This window comes from Ovis canadensis, chromosome 1 (assembly GCF_042477335.2).
Source record: "Ovis canadensis isolate MfBH-ARS-UI-01 breed Bighorn chromosome 1, ARS-UI_OviCan_v2, whole genome shotgun sequence".
Taxonomy (NCBI): Eukaryota; Metazoa; Chordata; class Mammalia; order Artiodactyla; family Bovidae; genus Ovis; species Ovis canadensis.
This window is the reverse complement of record NC_091245.1, coordinates 17,562,791-17,572,784: the sequence shown is the minus strand read 5'-3', so window position 1 is coordinate 17,572,784 and position 9,994 is coordinate 17,562,791. Positions and strand designations below refer to the sequence as shown.

The 9,994-nt window shown below is 40.8% G+C and overlaps 1 non-coding gene across 1 annotated transcript; it reads left to right on the top strand.

Moving 5' to 3' along the window:
* Window positions 1-9,454: 9,454 nt before the first annotated feature.
* Window positions 9,455-9,588, top strand: LOC138431609 (small nucleolar RNA SNORA70). Its single transcript, XR_011253765.1, has one exon. It is a non-coding gene; the product is annotated as a small nucleolar RNA SNORA70 (small nucleolar RNA).
* The last annotated feature ends 406 nt before the right edge of the window (window positions 9,589-9,994 follow it).

Sequence of the window (9,994 nt, the reverse complement as noted above, 5' to 3'; positions counted from 1 at the left end):
CCCTGTGTAGAGTGGACCACCAAAAAACAAATGCTGAGGTGGGGAGCAGCCAGTAGAAGGGAAATCATGTCACCTGCATTGTGGTAGGAACAACAGAAACGTTCCCACTGGTGGCCTTTGCAGAATCCTCAAAGCCACTTCAGGAGAGAGTCAGCTTTGAATATTTGCCAATCCCAGAGAGCTTGAAACTGTTTAATTATTTAAATACTATTTATTTGGTTTCTCTCCCAAACCTGAGAGAGCCAGCTGGAAGAGAAGGAAATAGATACTCTAGGCAGAAAATGAGAATATAACCATGGCCCTACCTCCTTCCATTCCTGCTATAAATATTCATGCAGAAGGTCCAAGTTAGGGAAGGAAAGGAGTTTTTACTTTAAAGGAAGCTTGACAATTTGATCAGTATTTAGAATTGGGCATTCTAATGCCTTATGGCAGAAAGTGAAGAGGAACTAAAAAGCCTCTTAATGAAAGTGAAAGTGGAGAGTGAAAAAGTTGGCTTAAAGCTCAACATTCAGAAAATGAAGATTATGGCATCTGGTCCCATCACTTCAAGGGAAATAGATAGGGAAACAGTGGAAACAGTGTCAGACTTTATTTCTGGGGGCTCCAAAATCACTGGTCACGTATGAACGTGAGAGTTGGACTGTGAAGAAGGCTGAGTGCCGAAGAATTGATGCTTTTGAACTGTGGTGTTGGAGAAGACTCTTGAGAGTCCCTTGGACTGCAAGGAGATCCAACCAGATCGTCCCTGGTGGCTCAGATGGTAAAGCATCTACGACAGAGACTGTCATGACCATGAGAACTTTTATTGTCTAAAAGTCATGTGTATGCCCAGGATTTATTGGAACAGAGAGGAAAGATTCCCCAATGAAAAAGATTTAAAGGCACATTGTGAATCAGATCCAAAAAGCATAAACTTTGTAAAAAATCGGTAAATTAGATTTCATGAGAATTTAAAATTTGAGGAATGTATCTACACAATAGGATGCTATTCAGCAAAAAAGCGTGTGAGCTACTAGCGACTAAATAACAGGTACAGCAATATGAGTGAATCATAAAAACAATACGCTCAGTGAAAACAGCCAGACACAAAAGCATAGGTACTATATGATTTCATGACATAAAATTCTAGAAAAGGGAATACCAAACTACAGTGACAGGAACCAGATCAGTGATTGCTTAGGGGCTACAGTGTTCATCATAGCACTATTCATAATCATCCCAAAATAGAAACAACCCAAATGTCCGTCAGCTGATGCATGCATAAATAAAATGTGGTATAGCCATACAGTGGCATATTATTTGATAATAAAAAGGAATAAAACACAGATACATGCTGCTGCTAAGTCACTTCAGTCATGTCCGACTCTGTGAGACCCCATAGACGGCAGCCCACCAAGCTCCCCCATCCCTGGGATTCTCTAGGCAAGAACACTGGAGTGGGTTGCCATTTCTCTCTCCAATGCATGAAAGTGAAAAGTGAAAGTGAAGTCGCTCAGTTGTGTCCGACTCTTAGCGACCCCATGGACTACAGCCCACCAGGCTCCTCCATCCATGGGATTTTCCAGGCAAGAGTACTGGAGTGGAGTGCCCCATGCTACAACCTGGATAATCACTGAAACATCATGCTAAGTGAAAGGAGCCAGTTACATAGGACCACATGTTGTGTGATGCCATTTATACGAATTGTCCAGAACGGGCAAATCTGTAGTGACAGAAAGTAGGTGGCTCAGAGGTTAAACCGTCTGCCTCCAATGTGGGAGACCTGGGTTTGATCCCTGGGTCGGGAAGATTCCCCTGGAGAAGGAAATGGCAACCAACTCCAGTATTCTTGCCTGGAGAATCCCATGGACGGAGAAGCCTGGTAGGCTACAGTCCATGGGGTGGCAAATAGTCGGACACGACTGAGCGACTTCAATTCACTTCACTTCACCTCACTTCAGGCTGCATGAAGAGTTGGGGTAAAAAGGGTTACGAGGTTTCTTTTGGGGGTGATAAAAATGTTCCAAAATTTATTATAGTGATGATTTTGCTACTCTGTGAATATACTAGAAAACATTGAATTGTACTTTTTAAATGTGAATTGTCTCTCAATAAAGATGTAGATTATCTCTCAACAAAGTTAATACCCAAAAAATATTGTTGGAGATGACTGGAAATCCTTTTACAGAAGAGTCAAGTTGAATTCGTACAATACCACTAAAAATACACATTTCTGATAAATTAAAAACCTAAATATAAAAAAAAGCTGAGAGACTTCCCTGGTGATCCAGTGGTTAAGATTCTGAACTTCCAACGTAGGGTGTGCAGGTTCGAGTCCTGGTCTGGGAACTAAGATCCCATATGCCACTAGGTGCCACCAAAAAAAAAAAAAAAAAAAAAAAGAATGTTATTTTTTTAAGTCATGAATTTATTAGGAAAAAAAATTGTAGAAAAATGTTTATGACCTTAGGAGTAAGGAAAATCTTACAGAAGATTCAAAGAGAAAAAATGTATAAAAGTGATACATTTGATTGTATCAGTAATAAAAACTTTAAAACAATAAATACCTTTATGATATCTAAAGCTTAAGGTATATAATAGACCAAGAGAAAATAGTTTTAAGTATCTGAGAATTAAGATTAATAATGCATAAAAACTGCTATCATTAATTTAAAATGGTAAAGAAAATAGGACACCAACAATTTACAAATGGGGAAACACAGGTGGCCAATATACATACTAAAATATACATTTGAGCAACTCTTCTAGGAATCAGGGAAATTAAATTTAAAATAAAAAATTTGGGGACTTTCTTGGTGGCCAAATGGTTAGGACTCTGTGCTCTCACTGCCAAAGGTCCAGGTTCAATTGCTGGTTGGGGAACTAAAATCCCATAAGCTACATGGCATGGCCAAAAAGTAAATAAATAAAATTTTTGCCCATCAGATTGTTGAGGAAATTAAAAGATTATTAAAACTGTTAGGAGGAATATGCAAAAAATTTCACAGAGGTCACAGGTAATTTTCAAAAAGGCTGCAGGTAGGAATATAAATTGGTGTGGCCTCTTTGGAAGGCAAACTGGCAGCACAGACTGAAGTTTTAAATGTGTGTATTCTCTGATTTAGGAAATCCCCCTCTAGGGCTTCCCTGGCGGCTCAGGTGGTAAAGAATCCACCTGCAGTGCGGGAGCCCTGGGTTCAGTCCCTGGGTTGGGAAGATCCCCTGGAGGAGAGCATGGCAACCCACTCCAGTGTTCTTGCCTGGAGAATCCCCACGGACAGAGGAGCCTGGTCGGCTGCAGGCCATAGGGTCACAAAGAGTCAGACACGACTGAGTGACTAAGCACGCACACACACCTCTAGGCATCTACCAGAGTAAAGCATTTACCCAAGTGTACAAAATGCTTGAATAAAGAGTTTACTGTAGCATTGCCTTCATAGGACAAACTGGGAACAATCTGAAGTCTATCAGAAGTGGACTGGCTATGCAAAATTTAAAAGAAAAGGTTGATTTCTGTCTATAGAGAATGACCTCCAGGATTTATAACTGGGTGACAAAACAAAGCTAGGGAACAATGTTTGCTATGATGAAGGTGAAAGTGAAAGTCAATTAGTGCAGTCCGACTCTTTCCGACCTCAAGGACTGTAGCCCACCAGGCTCCTCTGTCCATGGAATTCTTCAGGCTAGAATACTAGAGTGGGTAGCCTTTCCCTTCTCCAGGGGATCTCCCTGACCCAGGGATTGAACCTGGGTCTCCTACATTGCAGGCAAATTCTTTACCAACTGAGCTACCAGAACTACCAGGTTTAGTAAAAGCAAATTCACATAAAACAATGTTATCTGCAGGTTTATCTTATTTAAAACGTAAGAGAAAGTCTGATGCTGTTGAACTGAAAATAATAGCGAATGGTTGCTTAAATTAACATGATATTGAATGCTTTCTAGTAAAGAAATTGCTCTAAGCCTTTTGTCACATTTAACACATTCAAGCCTACAACAACTCTGTAAGGTGAAGTGAGGTTAAATAACTTGGCCAGAGTCATGAATAAGTTGCAAGATCTATATTCAAACTTGGACACTCTAGCTCCAAGAGTTATCAGTCTTAACTTTGGTTATGTGTGGGAAGCGGGACTGGAATTGGGGTATGCTTGAAGGCAACCATGGCCTAATTTGTCATGTCTTTATTGTGTACTAAGTATAAAAACACATAAAGGAAAGCTAAACAATGAATTCAGGGTTATTGTTACAGATGGGGAGAGTGAATTAGAAATAAAATCGATGTGGAGTCTGCAGAAGGTGCATTAATTTTTTGTGTTAATAAAAATTCATTTAAAAAGAAATATGACAATTTACCAATGATTATAGCAGATTAGAGAGAGAACTCTGATCCCACTTAATTCATTATTCTTAGAAAAGGCGTAAGCGTTAACTTAGAATGCTTTGAAAACTGGAGATGACTACTTTCTGACACAACAATGAATAAAATGCTCTTAATTTGGAAACTATAGTATGTTACAGTTGAGATTCAGACAAAATTTAAGCACCTCTTTCTTACCATAAACTATCTTTCCAACCTTTCCCTTCCCTCCTCCTACAAATGATAGGAGAAATCCATGCTCCATTTCCTGCCCACGTTGTGCTGAGTTCCCATTTTATCCTCTGCTCAAGATGTTTGCACCCCACTTCTTTGGTTCGCTCAGTCCTTCGGGGAACCATCTGCACCTAATCGATACACAGCATGCAGGCCTTTAACATGTGTTAATAGGTTTAGGAAAGGTTGAAGACAAGAGGAGAAGTGGGCAACAGAGGACAAGATGATTGGATGGCATCACTAACTCAATGGACATGAGTTTGAGCAAGCTCTGGGACATGGTGAAGGGCAGGGAAGCCTGGCATTCTGCAGTCCATGGGTTCTCAAAGAATCGGACGTGACTGAGCGACTGAACAACAGCTACAAATAAATCTGGAGTGACTGCAGTAGAAATCTCTCTTTTTTTCCCTTTGCAGTAGAAATCTTATCCAACAGGATTCAGGACTGGAAATGGAATAATTCAGTTAAAGTCAGAAATCACAAAATGTGATCTATATTTACATTAAATATTTTTGACTTCAAGCATATTTATAAATTCATTCACCAATGTTATAATGTAAAGAAAGGTTGAGAAGGAGGACTGAATCCCTGCATTAACTTTCTTGAACATACAACAATCACAGCATGCATTTTTATGATTTAAGTTTGGCTTTCTCTAAAGTGGAGCAAGAACTTAAACACACCTGGGAAAGAAATGTGTGTACCGGACTTTAAATTACTTAGAATTATTTACCCAACTTCTTACAATTGTTTTACCCACACTTATTTCAATGGTAGCTTTTGTTTTTTCACTAACACAGTCTTTATTGAATCTTTTCAAAGCATTCCACTAAGTTTAAAAACAATTTAATGAAATGACGCAAACACAGAAGAAAAATAGAAAGGACACCTGTTCCCACACTCAGCTATATGAATGTTACCATTTTGCTGTACTTGGTTCAGATTTTTCAAAAAGGAATCAATATTACAGATAGAATTGGAACCTTCTGCACAGTCCACATTGATTTTATTTCTACGTCACTCTCCCCATCTCTAACAATCATCCTGCATTCACTGTTTAGCTTTCCTTTATGTGTTTTTATACTTATATATACATGTACCAATAAATAGATATATTTATACAGCTTTGTTTTACATGTTTTGACTCTCTGTGTAAATTGTATCATACTGTATTTTTCTCTCATCATCATGTGTTTGAGATTTATCCTTGTTGCTATTTGTAGCTCTAGTCTACTCATTTGAACTGTTGCATTGTATTCTATTTTGCAAATATCCCAAAATGTATTTATTTTCTCTCTGGTTGACTATTTGGGTTATTTCCATCCCCCTGCCCAATAAACAATACTGCACTGATCATTCCTTCATACAGCTCCTTGTATATATATGTGAAAGTTTCCCTAGCAAATATAGTAAGAAATGGAATGTGGGGGATTTTCCTGGTGTCTAATGGCTAAAACTCCACACTCCCAATCCAGGCGCCTCAGGTTCCATCCCTGGTCAGGAAACTGGATTCCACATTCTGCAACTTAAACAAAAGATCCTGCATGGGGCAACTAAAGATCTCACATGCTGTAACTAAGACCTAGCACAACCAAATAAAATGAATAAATAAATAAATATTTTTTAAAATTTATTTTAAAAGAAATGGAATTTTGGTGTCAAAGGGCATGCACATCTTCACATATATTGTCAAATTATTTTCTAATATGGTTGTAACAATTTATGCTTTCACTAGCAGTGAGTGAGTTCATTGCTCTATAGCCAATAGTTATGCTATCAGTCTTTAAAGTTTTTTCCCATTTAGGTGAGTGTGGAATGGTATCCCAGGTGGTTTTATTTTGATCTGGCTTATCTATAATGAGATGAATCATCTTTCCATACATTGGTTGGCCATCTAGATGTCCTCTTCTCATAATTGCTTGCTTCTCTCCTTTGCCCATCCCTCCACTATTTATCTTTTATTCCTGATCTGCAGAAACTTTGTTAAATTCTAGATACCTATCTTTGTTACTTAAATGAATTGCAAGTGTCTTTCTCAGATTGCAGCTGGTAATTTATCTTTGTTCATGTCATATTTTGTTGCATAAATATTTTAAAAATAGAGGTAATCACATTTAATAGTCTTTTCTGTCATGGTTTATGCTTTTGAGGTTTAGGAAATACTTACCTGAGAGAAAGATTCTCCTTACATACTCTTCAAAATGTTTTGAAGCTTTATTTTTTCATATTTAGGTGGCTTGTTTTACTTAGATATGGTTTTCGGTGTGGTGTGGGGATAGGGACCATCCATCTTTCCTTTCTCTTTCTTTCTCTTCTCTATATACATACAGTCATCTTATCCTAGGTTCTCTGAAAAACAGAGCCTGAGGTACCACCTACATGCTGAGGTACTGAGAAGGGCAATCCTAGGGCAGCAATAACTAAGGAAAAGAGAAGTGAGGTGTGGGAGAAAAGAACACAAGTACAAGCTTGATATGTTACCAGGCTGGTCACGGCTTCCCAAGGGAATCCACCCTTGGTCACCCAGGACATTGTCCCAGCATGTTCTGTGGAGGCACCACACCTCAGAACTGTCAGTCAGAGAGAGGAGGAAGGGGTAACAGTTTATCCGCTGGCTCCTCTTTCCTCCTTCCACTTCATGGTTGAAGATTACTCCTTTGGAAGTTAAGTCACTTCTGGGTTGTTATACCAACCTAATGGGGAAGCCAGTCTCCAGGACTCTTATGTGCTACTTGAAGCTTTATTTGAACTGACAGTGATGGAAGAGCCATATCCCGCATGAGTCTGGTAGGGTGAGACCTGAACACCAGAGCCACTGTGTCTTCCACCCTTTTGGGAGCAGTGGAGGCCACTCCAAAGTCAGGCTATCACCCTATGGTAACACTGGACAGCTGGAAGGATTAGGAGATGAAGAAATACCAGTAGTGACTGGGGCTCCCAGTGGGGAAGTGGGTTCAGGTAAATTATTTGGATCCTTAACACCCAATATTCTACTTATTTAATAGCTAATCCATAATGCCACCAGGACCCAGGGGAAAGAGCAGTGACCCCACAAGGGATTGAACCAGACTTGCCCATGAGGGTCCAGGAGTCTCCGGCAGAGATGTGGGTCAGTTTCGGCCTGCTGCAGGGCTGGGGGCAGTGAGTGCAGCAGTGCCTGCATGGGACCTTTTGAAGGAGGTCCCCATTATCTTCATTACCTCCACCATAGTTTGGCCTCAGGTCAAATAATAGGGAGGGAACACAGCCCCGCCCATCAACAGAAAATTGGATTAAAGATTTACTGAGCATGGCCCCACCCATCAGAACAAGACCCAGTTTCCCCCTCAATCAGTCTCTCCCACCAGGAGGCTTCCAAAAGCCTCTTATTCTTCTCCATTAGAGGGCAGACAGACTGCAAACCACATCACAGGAAACTAACCAATCTGATCACATGGACCACAACCTTGTCTAACTTAACGAAACTACAAGCCATGCCGTGTAGGGCCACCAAAGACGGACGGGTCATGGTAGAGAGTTCTGACAAAACGTGGTCCACTGGAGAAGGGAATGGCAAAGTACTTCAGTATTCTTGCCTTGAGAACCCCATGAACAGTATGAAAAGGCAAAAAGATAGGACACTGAAAGATGAGCTCCCCAGGTGGGTAGGTGCCCAATATGCTGCTACTGGAGATGAGTGGAGAAATAACTCCAGAAAGAACGAAGAGACAGAGCCAAAGCAAAAACAACACCCAGCTGTGGATGAGACTGGTGATGGAAGTAAAGTCTGATGCTGTAAAGAGTAATACTGCATAGGAACCTGGAATGTTAGGTCCATGAAGCAAGGCAAACTGGAAGTAGTCAAACAGGAGATGGCAAGAGTGAACATTGACATTTTAGGAATCAGCAAACTAAAATGGACTGGAATGGGTGAATTTAACTCAGATGACCAATATATCTACTACTGTGGGCAAGAATCCTTAGAAGAAATGGAGTAGCCATCATAATCAACAAAAGAGCCCGAAATGCAGTACTTGGGAGCAATCTCAAAAATGATAGATCTCTGTTCATTTCCAAGGCATTCCATTCAATATCACAGTAATCCAAGTCTATGGCCTGACCAGTAATGCCAGAGAAGCTGAAGTGGAACGGTTCTGTGAAGACCTCTAATACCTTCTAGAACTAACACCCAAAAAGATGTCCTTTTCATTATAGGGGACTAGAATGCAAAAGTAGGAAGTCAAGAAATACCTGGAGTAACAGGCAAATGTGGCCTTGGAGTACAAAATGAAGCAGGGCAAAGGCTAATAAAGTTTTGCCAAGAGAACACACTGGTCATAGCAAACACCCTCTTCCAACAACACAAGAGAAGACTCTACACATGGACATCACCAGATGGTCAACACCGAAATCAGATTGATTATATTCTTTGCAGCCAAAGATGGAGAAACTCTAAACACTTAGCAAAAACAATACTAGGAGCTGACTGTGGCTCAGATCAGGTATTCCTTATTGCCAAATTCAGACTTAATTGAAGAAAGTAGGGAAACCAAAAAGCATTCAGGTTATGACCTAAACCAAATCCCTTGATTATACAGTGGAAGTGACAAACAGATTCAAGGGATTAAATCTGATAGACAGTGTGCCTGAAGAACTGGACGGATGAATGCAGGTTCATGACATTGTACAGGAGGCAGTGATCAAGACCATCTCCAAGAAAAAGAAATGCAAAAAGGCAAATTGGTTGTCTGAGGAGGCCTTACAAATAGCTGTGAAAAGAAAAGTGAAAGGCAAAGGAGAAAGGGAAAGATATAGTCATGTGAATGTAGAGTTCCAAAGAATGGCAAGGAGAGATAAGAAAGCCTTCCTCAGTGATCAATCAATTAAAAGAAATAGAGGACTTTGCAGCCATTAAGCCGACTGTGCTCTTTTCCCCATGGGGGCCCAGTGTGCAATGGCTGCAAATAGCAGGCTCCTTGGTAGTGTATGCAACCTGTTGCCTGTACAGGTTGCCCTAAGGGACCTTGGAGACAACTCTTCCTAGTGGGCATTCATGACTGGCCTGCTGTTTCCCAATCTAGACTCCAGACAGGTATGCGCGGTGTCTTTGGAAAGCCTCAGGGCACAGTGGCCAGGGTCCACATTGGCCAGGTCATAATGTCCATCCGCACCAAGCTGCAGAACAAGGAACATGTGATTGAAGCCCTCTGCCGGGCCAAGTTCAAGTTCCCTGGCCGCCAGAAGATCCACATCTCTAAGAAGTGGGGATTTACCAAATTCAACGTGGATGAATTTGAGAACATGGTGGCAGAAAAGCGACTCATCCCAGATGGCTGTGGGGTCAAATACATCCCTAATCATGGTCCTCTGGACAAATGGCGGGCCCTGCACTCATGAGCATCAGCGCTGTCCCCTCCTTAATCATGCTCACCAATAAATGCT